This window comes from Equus asinus, chromosome 17 (genome assembly GCF_041296235.1).
Source record: "Equus asinus isolate D_3611 breed Donkey chromosome 17, EquAss-T2T_v2, whole genome shotgun sequence".
Classification (NCBI taxonomy): Eukaryota; Metazoa; Chordata; class Mammalia; order Perissodactyla; family Equidae; genus Equus; species Equus asinus.
The window spans coordinates 31,755,462-31,769,274 of NC_091806.1; the positions used below are offsets into that span (position 1 = coordinate 31,755,462).

The 13,813-nt window shown below is 40.3% G+C and overlaps 1 protein-coding gene across 24 annotated transcripts in view; it reads left to right on the forward strand.

Annotated features, from left to right (window-relative positions):
- Window positions 1-13,813, forward strand: part of CTNND1 (catenin delta 1) — a 50,866-nt gene that overhangs the window by 3,897 nt on the left and 33,156 nt on the right. For 10 of the 24 annotated variants that reach the window (XM_014827817.3, XM_014827815.3, XM_044750379.2 and 7 more), the window contains exon 1: window positions 132-343. The exons of 1 other annotated variant lie outside the window; for it this stretch is intronic. The gene's annotated coding sequence lies outside the window, so the exon portion shown is untranslated. Of the gene's footprint in view, window positions 1-72; window positions 344-2,119; window positions 2,299-13,813 lie in introns of those variants that run through there. 13 more of the 24 variants (XM_070487817.1, XM_070487822.1, XM_044750381.2 and 10 more) reach the window with 12 other exon arrangements.

Below are 13,813 nucleotides of genomic sequence, written 5' to 3' on the forward strand. Positions count from 1 at the left end.
GTTTCCTATTGGATAAAATCAGCTCCCTGATTTATGCCTGGCTCCTATTGGAAGTTCTCAGGGGCTGACATCACTTAGGAAAGTGAGGGGGTAGGGCTGCCAGATCAGTTTGTCACCACCCAGGCTCTCTAGCCTTTGGCTGGGTGCAACTTCCATTTTAGGTGTTGGATCTGAGAGAAAAAAAAGGAGAGAGGGAGAGAGAGAGAGAAGAGTAGGAAAGATCCTGAAAGGAGGAAGAGGTGGCGAAAAATCAACTGCCTTGCTGGATTTGTCTTTCTCAACTCGTTGACGAAGCCTTGGATTTCTTTCCTAAAGGACTGGTTTTTAGAAGTCCACGTTTGAGGTGTGTGCCTTTTTAAAAATGTGTGTACAGACGGGTAAAGGAGGATAAGCCAAGTCGAATTTTCGTCTTATGGTACCCAGAGGGAATTTAAAAACAAGAGTCTGCTATGCTGACGGGTGACTTTTAAGCAATTACTAATTTTTCTACTTACTTTGGGGAATTTTGGTATTTTATTGTATGAAGAAAGAGGTAAAATATTCAAGACCCAGAAACAAACTTCTAGGTCTCTCTGATATTGGGGTGGTGAATCGATTCAGCGGGGTGAGAGCGATTCTGTAGATTTACATTTTGATATGTTCTTTGATTTTATATTTTTTTCTGGGTTAAGCTAACAAAATTCTGATTTCGGAGCCCAAACCGAAAGTTGGTTTTTCTGGCATGTTGCTTGTGGGTTGAGAAAGGAATTTGTCCGGTCGGAAGCTAGTTATACAGATGGTTCTTCATGTGTTTCAAAACTTTTTTCTCCTTTTATCATTAGATTTGTGGAAGTGGAAAGTTGCAAGGAGCTTTGCAGCTTAAATGGTGGTATTTTTTCCCCAGGGAGTTGGAGCAGCCCAGATCAGTTTCAGCCTTGCTGTTCCTGGGTGGATCCCTCTTACTTTTCCAGGTGTGGTGGGTGGGAGCCTTATTCTCCTGCTAGATCTAGCCTCCGTGCTTTGCCTTATAAAAGAAAACAAATGGATCCATGTTAACTGAATTGCCATTCCCTTCCTCTTTAAACTACCTTTGATTGCAAAGATTTGTGGAGGTGTTGTATGTTCAGTCTGCAAGTACAGTAATGTTTGGTTTATGTCCTTAAAGGGATAAGGAAATTCTAAGCATGTTTTTTAGTTCACCTGAGTAAAGTGGCAACACACCTGGAAACATTTTCAGCTTTGTGCTCTCTGAAATGGCCTTGGATTAAATAAGGTTAGGCTAAGAGAAAACACGTACAGACTTTGGTGTTGAGAATGCATTTGAGAAAGAACAAGGGGAATTCTTATCTTTAAACCAAACTGAAAGTTGTTTTCTTGGAGGTGAGTTTTTTGTTTGGTTAATTTGCTGTGAAATCAAAAGTCTGTAAGAGCTGAAGGCCCATGAGTGCTTTCATATCTTATATTTAATCTTAAGGTATGCTTTGTTTTTGCAAATACATTCTTGCAAAAATACTGATTCTAGGTAATTATATAGCCAACTCATCAGTAGCTGAAAACTGGGTGTTCTCTTCCTTCTCCCTTTGAAAATGCGAATCAGTCTGAAAATTCTGGTTGGAATAGATACTGCCCTAATTGTAACAAGATGGACCTTAATATGTAAGCTGCTCATTAGCTTTAAACTGGTATGTATCTTTAGTAATCCTCTGGTTTCGTGCCTCCCTCCTCCCAATTCTTTTTAGAGTAGAACTCTTCCTTGAATTTGTTTTCTAGAATGAAAGTATTTCTTGAAAGGTGATTTCATCTTTGTGAGGTTGTGGCTTCAGGGGAAACAGAACTTTGTTCCTCCTATTAATATACGATAATCTATGCAAGAACTACAGTAAAATTTTAATGTCTGGATGTCATAATTATAGCAAGTGCAGTTAAAAAGAAAAAAAGACAACGTGTATAGGCTCTTGGGCTGTAGTTCTTATTTAATATTTTCCACATTTCTTTCAAATGTTCCCTCTGCCTTGACTCCAGCCTAGGGAGGTTTCTTGGTGGATCTTTGGAGGGTTGGTTCTGTTTCTGCCACAGTGTCAGTTTCCCACTCAACCTTTAGGGGGAGGGATGAGGGAATCTGAAGAAGGAGTACAAAGGCAGTTTGAAAATAGGTTCTGGATGACTGAGTGGTGGTGATTTGGGTCCAGCTTTAGATACTGGGCTTTGTGTAGCTGCAGTGAGTATCCTAGTTAACTAGGGTCCAGGACTGTTACCACGAACTGAAGCATTGTTTTGACTGGTGTGTACTGTAAAGCCTTTGGGATGATAAGATGGAAGGTTTGTCTTTTACCTCACCTCTCCTAGTTCTTTCAGGAAATATAATAAGGGGTGTGAATAAGTAAATCTTTTATTTTTTGTTTTGCTCATTTTGATTTTGGGGTAAAAAATGATGACAAGTAAGTATGAGTTGTGCAGATTTTGCTTTCCTTGTTTGACTCCTATATATTGTTGGTTTCTTTGTTATGTGACTAAGGTAGCGGGTCTGTGTTCCAGGTGGGTGTCTCCTTTGGGTGGTTAGAATTCTAGTGCCTTTCTTAGGGTTCCAATTATGGAGAGTCAGAGGGGCTAGAACATGTTCTCTCAGCTAGTATAAAAATTGGGGCTATTGGAGATCTTAAAAAAAAAACGGCTCCCGAATAATTGCATTTCAGCCTTAGGTTTATGAGGTAGTTGCTCTCTAGGGATGGGTGGGTGAGATAGGATGGATGCAAATAAATCAAGCATAGATCACTATTCAATTGGAATAACAAAATGATTAGCTCTGTATAATTGATTGCTTTCTATTTTGGTACCTGATGGTCCCCTGTTACTAACTGCTAGTCCTCCCTCTCCCATCCTCCCTTGTTTTTTTACTGTGTGCTAAGCATTTTGCATAAAGTATTTACTTAATTTCCCACAACAACTGTGTTTTTGGCTTTTTTTTGGGGGGGGGTGCTAAGGAATTTGAGCCTCAGAGAAGCTGAGGTTTGCTGAAAATCTCATTGCCTGTAAGTGGCCAAGGCTAGGATTAAACCCTGGTCTGACTAACTACAAAGTCCGTGGACTTAACCACTAATACACTGCCATTCTCCAGAGAGAATGGAAACAAGAGCCAGAACTAAAATGAGCCCTTGCTAGAGGCAAGAGTGTTTCATCTTGTGGAGGGTCAGTCTTCACTTAGATTTCCAACCCACTCTGTGTTGGGATAATGTATGTAAAAAATCCACTTTCCATAAAGCACATGGGGAGCTGAATTTGCTGGAATGGATGTTATCTTTCGAACAGGGATCTTTCCATATGCACACCATTGCTGTCCTAATTTCTTAAACTTATCGGAAATGCCTCAAACTTCATTTGATTATCAGTGAAATTTTTTCTTGCAGAGAATTTTCAGGCATGTGGTTTGGAATGCTATTGCCATTGTGGTTTGGAATGACTTTCAGGGAGAGACTTGTAGCAGGTAGTTCAAATAATGTTTATCACACTGTATTAAAATTGTCTATTTATTTTTGTCATTTCCTCTAGACTGAATTGCTTGAGTGTAGGTACTGTCTTATCTCCATATTCTCTTAGCACCTATCCTCGTGTCTGTTATGTACTGAGGTGTTCAGTAAGGCTTGGTTAAATAAGGCATTTGATGGGAATCAGTGAGGGACTTTTGGCGAAGGCTGAAAGGAAATTGAGATAGGAAGCAATACAATATGGATTAATAAAATCGCAATGTAATTTTGAAACTTTACTGCAGTCTGTAGTTTCAACCTCTTACGCATCTCCTACCTTCCATTTTTCAGTAAAGTTCCTGGAAATAATTGAAGATTTAACATTTCAATTTTTCTTTAATTCTGTTTTCTTTCTGGGCAAGTGATCCAAAGAATAGTGTAAAAAAGTAAGCGTCCTAGTTGGTTCGTTTCATAATATAGGTAGCTGTTAACTTCAAGCGCTGAAATCTTGAATGTAGCCATTTGCTAGGGGAGAGGAACTGGTTACCTAGAACATATCAGGGCAGCAGCAGGCACGTATTGGCATTCAGCCATGTTGTAAGTGAGTGGTTTTTATACCTGTTAAGAAAAATATAAAAAGCTTGGGATGATAGTTTTGAACATCAGTGTTTCAAAGAAAGTATGTTTTAGATATCACTGTATTTTTTGTCACTGCTTCCACTGTGAAACTTCAAGAGATTTTGTTCACAAAATGTATGGGAAGTTTATGAGTTTAAGAATCCAAATTAATTTTCATGGACAATTTAGAATAATAGTAACAAGAAACATGCCTAAAGGAATGAACCGTAGGTTAGGTATTCTGTATGTGATTTCATGTTCTCTTCCCTCGAAAAAGGGGTTAAATACCATAAGAAGCTGAAATAGGGATTGCTTTGCTTCAATGCAGCTGCCTCCCACATTTCCAATAGAAAGCATTGATATAGTCTGGCAGGAATATTGTAAAGAGGGAAGAATGCCTGTCTGGTCAGAACTAATAAGAGAAATATGGATTGGTTTGTATTTAGTTATATTTTATAATATATTTTTGGAAGTAATTTTTTCCCCTAATTCTGCTTGGAATAATTGCATGTTGTTGATTATTATATATTAAGCATTGAGAACAGTGCCCACATTTACTATTCTGGTTCAGGACCAGTGTTCCCCATTTTTAGGGCCACTTCCTCTCCAGTGAGTCCTTCAGTGGGCCTGTGGCCGACTGGTGTGGGCTGAGTGGTGTGTGCCATTTAGATCAGGCATATAGTGGGGACATTATAAGGATCCAGAGTTTTCTTTTCTTAAAGCCCTCTTTGCTGGCCAGTAGATAATTTGCTCATCACTTTCTCAAAACATGTCTCATTATGTGATGATAAAAGCAACTTTTAACTTTTTATTTTGAAAAAATTTCAGACTTACAGGAAAGTTACAAGAATAGCACGGTTACTCCCTGTATACCCTTCTTTCACCTATTTCACTAGTAATGTTCACCAATTGTTAACATTTTGCCACAAATGCTTTGTTCTATATTGTTTGATCGATATATGACCAAACAGGGAATTTCCAATCTGAGAGTTCCACAAATATGGAGAGGCAAGACAGCTTAGCATATGGTTACGAGCATGGATGCTGGAGCTAGACTGCTTGAGTTCAGCTCTTGCTCTGCCACTTACTAGCTGTGTAACCTTGGGCAAATTGTTTAATTGCTCTATGCATTGATCTCCTTGTCTGTAAAATGAGGACAATGATATTAACTCTCATAGGATTGCTGTGACAATTAAGTGATTTAATATATGTAAAATTCATAGAATGGTGCCCACCTCATGGGAATACCTTGCAATTGTTTGCTATTAGAATTAAAGCATTAAATGAATTCAAACATCATTTGTCTGTTGGAATAAATGCCCTTTAAGATCTCTTAAAACCTGAGACTACATGGTAAATATGGATGTTTATATTCAGAAGAAATGGGCTCTCTGAATGGGTAAACTAACTTGCTTTTTTTTTTTTAATGGGGAAAAAAGTGTCTTTAGTAATAGTCAAGTTTGGGGAGTTTTATGGGTAGGGTTGTCCAAGATAAAGGTTTTATGGGCATGGATAACTTTTAATACAGTGAAGTGAGGTGTGAATAGGGGAAGAGAAACAGGTGGCAAAACTTGAATATTGTGCACTAATGTCTTCAGAGATTTGGATATTTTAGGGAAAAAAAGCGATAGAAGTTTTTCCCACCTTTTTGTATCTATAAGAGACAGACCAAACTCTAGCATCCAAAGGTAAACCTTAATTTTGGCAGAGAATGGCTTGAAAAAGCTTTGTTTGGGTTTATTATTCTTGACTTTGAACCAGATTCTTTACCTTGAAATCTTACTTGTCCAACCAGAATTTTGGAGGATAACATTCAGTATGAATGATTGTACGAGAAGTAAATTACATAGAAATGAAGGCAGGCTTTTACTCTCCCTTTTCTTGAAGTAAACCTCTCTCTTTTATATCCAGAAAACATCATTCTCTATTTTCAACCCTTATTTATGGATGTTTGCAAACTTGGGACATGCAGAAATTTTGAGTTCACCAATGCTTCCTGTGAACAGTGTGCTTCTAAGAAAGAGGTCTCCTCTTATATGTGGAAAAGCCGAACTGTGGACTGTGGGAAATATATGTGTTAGATGCAGCCTTACTTGGAAACTTTTAGGCTTCCTCCAGTCTAAAGTTTTCCTCTTTTTTCCTTCCCTTCATACTAAATAACCCATGAAACTACTGTTCTGAATGGTGTTTAAACTAATTTCTGTTGGCGCTCCATAGCTTCCTATCATAACTCCCCCAGCTCTCCGCATTTTTGTAAACCCATATTTCCCTCTATTGATTTCTCCTGTGTTTTCTCCATTTTGTTGGCTTTCCTGTTCTGTGGTGTCTCCCTTTCCCTGTTTGCCTCCCCTATCTTTTATTCCCCTTAGGTTGGTGGTCTTCATGGGCATCACTTTGCCTCACTAACATTTAATATGGAAGAAATTTCTGATTCTTATTATAGAATAAATTGTACTCGTGCTAAAGGTACAAGTTTTAGGATTCTGCTTCTGGTTGATTTCAATTAGATCTAGATTAGGATTAATTGTTGTGATCCAAGAAGGTTGGTTTCTTCTAGTAATTCAGGTTAGTTTTTGTCTTTTTGACTTTCAGATCTCATCCACATTTATTAATTAATTACTCATTTTGATTCAGCTGACAGTAAAGCGAAAGAAATTTACTTTTCCCAGAGTAAGTTACCAGTTTTATATGTGCTTCCCATGTTGTTCTATATTGGCATGCAGGATCGTGTTGAGAAGTCTCCGGGGTGAAAAGATTTTTCTTTTAGGGAGCTTATTTTTTAAGAAACCTAAATATATTCTGATGGTTGAGGACATAAGATGTTATAGAAACTAGGTCAGCTTTTCAATACCTTTATCAGAGCACCTACAGTTCCCATTTCATTGCAAGTGAAGTAAATCTCATTGAAATAAAATAGCTGGTGTATATTCAGCACACTTTTAAAATAGAGTATAGTCTATTTTAAAGGAGAAGTTGGTGCCAATCTGATTTGTTTCCACTGTTTCTTTGTTGGAATGAAGAGGGAGTTCTGTAACCTCTCTGCTGTTCTACTCTCTGTTGACTGCTTTGTAACCAGAGCCAAGCTGGCCATTTGAATGTCTACTCTGCTGAAGATTAGCCAAGTCTGCAGGTGAGGCTACAGGAGACCCCAGTTGATGGGCCTAGGATCACAATTAGAAAAAAAGTATAGAAAGAAAAATGAAACAAAGTTGATTTATTTTTCTAAGATTTAACTTTTGTTTTCATTGAGAAAGTAAAATGTCTTCATTTATTTGAAAGAAATTTTAGAGCCTGCTGGATGCTGTGCACTGGAATAAACAGTATACCAACTAGACCTCACAGAGCTTACATTCTAGTTGAAAGAGATAAATAATAAATAAGTAAGTAAATATATAGTATGTCAGAGTGTGATAATATTACGAAGAATAAAATAAAGCAGAATATGTAGGGTGGTAAATAAGAAGTGCCAGGGTGGGAGTGAGGTTTTTTAATATAGAGTGGTCAGGGAAGGCCTCACTTTTAAGATGTGTTTGAGAGAGACCTAAAAGAAATGAGGGTTGAGTTATGTAGATGTAAGTAGAAAGTGCAAAGGCCCTGAGGCTGGTTATTACCAGTGAGCAAGAGATGTGGGAAGAAGTAGCCTGTTCAGGGAGGTCCAATGAGATGTGGGTTGGGAGGAAGGGGAGATAATACAGGACCTTGTCGTGCACTGTACAGTACAAAGAAAAGTTGTCTCCGCCTCACTTCAGACCCCAGAGACAGCAGCTCTTAGCAGTTTTTTTTGTGTATTCTTTGTAAGCAGTTGAGGCAACACCTGACCTGGCCTCCATCTTTGTCCCGTTGCAGAAGCTCCATGTGAGTATAGTCAGCAAGTAATTTGCAGAGTGGCAGATTTTGCATAGGTTGATGACCCTTGTCTTGGAGAATGATAATTAGTGGGGCAACTACTGAGAATAAGCTTGTATGTGTTTGGGAAGTGAGATTAAAATTTTCTTCCCCAGAGAAATAGTGTTTCTTCACCTTCTTATCTACATAGTCAGTTTTCTGTGAACAGAAGTGACAGCCCAGATCTGGTACAGTTTCCTTTTGAGTGTATTTGTTGGTTTGGTTTATGTGCTTTTGACCAAATATTGTGCCTGCCCCAGTTATCTGCTGCTTTTTTTTTTTTTTCCTCATTTGACCAAAAAGCTCCTGCTTTCCCAAAACCCTAATCATTGGGATTTAATGGCTTCAGGGACTACTTTATAGGTCACCAAATCCATATCTGTCTTGCACATCAGGGGAGATGATCATCCCCAATAACTAACTGTATGTCTGCTTTCCCTTTCCATATGTATGTTCAAGCAGTCAGTGTTATTAAAGTATGCACTGAGCCACTTGGCCTGGTTGACTTTGGTAGGACTGAGGAAGAAGCACCAGCTATTTAGTGATTGCTGTCCTATGACAGCCCCATATATGACAGTAACAGGATATTTGATTACCAGAGTACTTGAATCACCCAATCTTACTTTCCCTCTCAAGATTTCTGGTTTAGCTAGTCTGTCTCTCAGTTAAAGAGTCTCTTTGTCTCCATCTCTCTCTCTTAGTTTGAAGTTTAGCCCTGGAACTTGACCTGGTTACCCTCTATTCTTCCTTTTAATTATACCTAGTTGTCATCCTGTTACTTAATACCGTCCTTGGGAGATGACCTCAATCCAGAAACATTTTTTTCTCTTCGTCTCCCTCTCTTTTGGTCAGGTAACTGTATTATCTTGCATAGGAAGTACTCTAGGCAATCATAGACCCCCAAATTTTGAAGTTGCTTTAAATAACTGCTTGATATGTATTACTTCAGCATTTATAGATGTTGTAGTTGTCTTGAAAGTATGTCTTTCAATGCCATTCATCTTTCCTAAATCTTTAGTGATACATGCTTCCTTGTGAAGATATTTCTCTTTATGGTTCTTCTAAAAACATTTTGCTACTCATTTGCTCTTACTCAAACCAGAAGTTAAAGTGATTTGCTTGGATAAGTATCAGAGGTAACACTTGAATCCAGAGTTTCTGGTTATTTCTATTATATTGTCAACTGGGCTAGAATTATCTAGGGTCTTGAATGCTAGCTTTAGGACTTTGGACTTCTTTTGGGATGGAATATGGAACCAATCTTTAAATATGTGACACAGCTCTTTGTTCCTTGGAGGAAACTAAGTCATTTTAAAAATAATCCACTTGTCCAATCTGCAATGTAAATAGGGATATCCTCCAATGTAGCAACTCAGGATTCCAAAGAAGTGAGACTGCTCGTCTAGGTCTGAGTCCAGGTTATAGGATTTAGGATTGTGTCATTCCAGCCATCCTTATATTTAAATCCATGCTTTCAAAGAGACTCTAATCCAGACCAAACAATGATCTGAGCTGTCTGGTGAACAGTAAAGCAGGCCCAAATAATGTATTTTGTAATCAGTGCCATTTCTGCCAGAGGAATGTGGTGGTCAGAGGGTTGTCAGGGATAGGCCAGTACAGTGGTTCCCAACAGCTGACTATTGGAATCACTTTGAGGGCTTTTTAAAAATATGAATTCTCAGTATTCCGTCCATAAATTGATTTGTAGGGGATGGGGAGGTAGACTTGGGAGATTGTGCTTTTTTTTTTTCAGGGGAAGATTCACCCTACTTTAATATCTGTTGCCAATCTTCCTCCTTTTTTATCACCCTCCCCAACCCCGCTGCAAAGCCCCAGTACATAGCTGTGTATAGTTGGAAGTTCTAGTTCTTCTAGGTGAGCTGCCACCACAGCATGGCTACTGACAGATGAGTGATGTGGTTCCATACCCAGGAACTGAACCTGGGCCACTGAGATGGAGCGCAGAGTGTGCCAAACTTTAACCGCTAGGCCATCAGGGCTGGCTTGATGTATTGTATTTTTTAGAAAAGCTTCCCAGGTGATTCTGGTCACTGAGGTTTGAGGACCACAAAACCTGAACATTTGAGTAAAGCTACATATCTATGTGATTTCTTAGGTGAGTGGTTAATTAATACGAGAAGTAGAGGAGAATAGTTCAGGTAGTAGACATTGTGAGAAGGTGGCTAATTTGAAGGTTTCTACCTCTGTATCTTGTGTTGTTTTGGAATTACAGATGTCACTGCCTGATTTGGGTGTTATGCTAGCACTTAGCATGGTTTGGAGGACTTGCCTGTTAAGGGGAAGGGAAATTTTAGACCATATCTCTATTTTTTCTCCCCATTTTGAAATTGTGGAACAAATTCAGGAGAGGATGTTAGCATTAAACTCAGCTGGACAATTTGTTTAAAATGCAACAGGAAGGGCCAATGTTACTTCCTGTCTGAAAAGGAAGTGCTGGCTTCCTTCCCTTCCTCCTTGGCTAACTCTGGCTAACTTAGAGTATGGGTGGGGGAGGGGTTGATCATGTTAATACTTTTTTTTTTTTTCAAGATTTTTAAAATTTTTTTCCTTTTTCTCCCCAAAGCCCCACGGTACATAGTTGTATATTCTTTGTTGTGGGTCCTTCTAGTTGTGGCATGTGGGATGCTGCGTCAGCATGGTTTGATGAGCAGTGCCATGTCTGCGCCTAGGATTGGAACCAATGAAACACTGGGCCGCCTGCAGCGGAGCGCTCGAACTTAACCACTCAGCCATGGGTCCAGCCCCACGTTAATACTTTTAACTGGCTACTCATGCCTTGGAAAGTCAGGTTACCATCAATGTTCAAGTGCAGAAGCATAACACTCGCTCCTTTCTTTCCTTACTTGAAACACAGGGATGGGTGCTTTGGGCTCCTGTCCCCTTGCCCTTTTCTTTTGTTTTTTTCTGAGGAAGATTAGCCCTGAGCTAACATCTGTTGGCAGTCTTCCTCTTTTTGCTGAGGAAGACTGGCCCTGAGCTAACAACATCCGTGCCCATCTTCCTCTATTGTATGTGGGACGCCTGCCACAGCATGGCTTGACAAGCGGTGCGTGGGTCTACACCCGGGATCCAAACCCACAAGCCCTGGGTCACCGAAGTGGAACGTGCGAACTTAACCACTGCCTCACCGGGCCAGGCCCCCCCTACCCCCCTTATGTGGGAGCCCTGTGCTAGGTTTGGCTGTTGCAGTCCAGGAAGCCTTCCAATCTCCCAGACATTATTTTACATTCAGCCTTATATCTCCTCTGTATTCCTTGACATTTGAAAATAGATCAAGGAGTTGTAGAGAAGAAACTGAAATCCATTTGACACTGAAGGAGGGTAGGTTGTGGAAAGGAGAACATAACTGGGCAGAGGGGAGTGGATGACAGAGGTTTCAAATTTTTAAATTGAGCCAAGAAAGCATTCCTTCTAAGTGGGGCCAGTTGGCATTCTTCCTGCTATTTTAGTCCAGGCTTCTCCTTCCTACTGGCCAGTCAATTGTATTAAGTGTTTGATGTGAGTTTGAACTGTGGTCTCTGGGGTTGGGGGAAGGGAGAGTGGTGGAAACAGCTGGTGCTTTCATCAAGCTATCTCAATTACGCTTCTTTTCAGAGTGTTTGGGGGTGGGGGGTGACAGAGGAATTGGATGTGTGTTAGCAGAGTCCCAGCAACTCTCATGTAGTGGGATTGGATTCTCAGGCACTCTTAATACTATGTGGGATGTTGGCTAGTTGGAATGTAGCTAAACCTTTCCCAGTCACATTCTTTTCTCTGCCTCCCCTCCCTCTAATTCTTTCAGCTTTGGGCCTGATTTGGAGAGAAAGAGGTATGTGGGAAGTTAGATTTTCAACCATTGAGTATTCAGCTTAAGTCTTAGGCCCCTCCGTTGACTTTTTCCTTATTCATTATTCAGTTGGTTAGGTTTTCTAAACATGTCTGCGAACAGCTAGATAGAGTTAGAACCAGCACCTCTGGTGAAGTAATATGAATTATAATTGCTTGGCTGTACTGGTGTCCTTCCCTCCCTCACACGCTGGGGTGACTGTATTTCTGAGTCAGCACTCCTTTCTGTCTCACCTGTTCAGTTTGAGGTTGAGAACTCGCCAAGCATCCTTTTGGAGCAGCAGCAGCAGCAGCAGCATTGATAAGGGTGTGTCCAGTTCTCTGTCTGGGGTGTGTCTTTTCTAACCCTCCTTTTAAAAAACTCTTTTGAAAGTATCTCCGAACAGCCCCCTACTTGACTCTACTATTTTTATCTGCTTTTTGTATATCTGCCTCACACTATGGTACTTAATTGACTGATTTATTTGTCTTGGGCTGTGAATGAGGGAGAATTGGCTAAGAATACTAAAATTGTAATTATTTTTCAGTTACTCTTGAGAGAAAAAGGGAATTAGTCTGATTCAGTGCTAGGTACGAGATCTTACACTTTGGTTTTGGTGTGCTTCCACGATAGAGTTTGCAGTAACTAGGCCCTGCTGTTGAAGTTCTGTTCTAAAATATAGTGTTGCTAAATATTCTCTTTTTATTTATTTATTTTTTTGAGGAAGATTAACCCTGAGCTAACATCTGCCTCCAGTCCTCTTTTTGCTGAGGAAGACTGGCCCTGAGCTAAGATCTGTGCCCATCTTCCTCTACTTTGTATGTGGGATGTCTGCCACAGCATGGCTTGACAACTGGTGTGTAGGTCCGCACCTGGGATCTGAACTGGCGAACCCCAGGCCACCAAAGCGGAAGGTGTGAACTTAACCGCTGTGCCACTGGACTGGCCCCTAAATATTCTCTTTTCTGTCCAGCCTTAGAATGGCAGACTATTGTGTATATCCCTGCCCTATCTTTCTTTCTTTCTTTTTTAAAATTTATTTAAAAAATTTTTTTGAAGGTTTTTTATTTTTCGTTTTTTTCCCCAAAGCCCCCTGATACATAGTTGTGTATTTTTTTAGTTGTGGGTCCTTCTAGTTGTGGCATGTGGGATGCCACCTCAGCATGGCTTGATGAGCAGTGCCATGTCCACGCCCAGGATCCGAACTGGCGAAATCCTGGGCTGCTGAAGCAGAGCATGCAAACTTAACCACTCGGCCACAGGGCCGGCCCCTGCCCCATGTCTTTCTACCTGGTTATATCAGATCCAGATATAGATTAATTCTTTCTGAATTTTGCTGTTTTAGACTTAGCTCCTTTGCATCATGTACTGTTTCAATCAGGGTTCAGCCCAGTGTGCTTTTAGCAGATCCAAGAAGGGGGAAGGAGTCAAGGAGGAAGAGAGGAGAAAAGATGAGAAATGATAGCATGTTACTAGTTAGTTGCTTAGAATGATCTTCTGGTTGGAGAACTCTGTGCTGAGCCTAGTGCTATGCTTTTTGCAAGGAAATTTGAGCCCTTTGGGTAAAGGGTGTTCCTTCTTTGGATTTCAAAAATCTCTGGCTATTAGAGCTTGACTTCTATCTGCATCTTTGCTTCTGGGGGTTAGGGCTAACATCCAGTGGGTTTGTACAAGATAACAGAAAAATGTATCATTTATCCCATTCTTGGAATCAGCCAAGGACCTTATTAGGAAGGGAGGCTTTCTTTTCTGACAAGATTCCAAATCTACAGCCCCTGACCCACTCCAGGGGGAGTACTGAGTAGGAAAAGCTGAGATTGCTGTCTTGACTTCTTTGCTCCCAGGGCTACTGTGCAATTCCTAGTGGTCTGCCTCTCATCCCCTAGGGAAGTAGGGAACTTTGCTCCCAGCACCTGCTGGTGCCTATCCTGCCTCTTTGTAGGGTGGAGTCTGCTGCCTTTGTTTGTTTTCTGTGGGGCCTCTTACAATCAACTTTATGGCTGTGGGGAAAAAGAGTTTGAAAGACTTTGAAAACAGTGGAAAA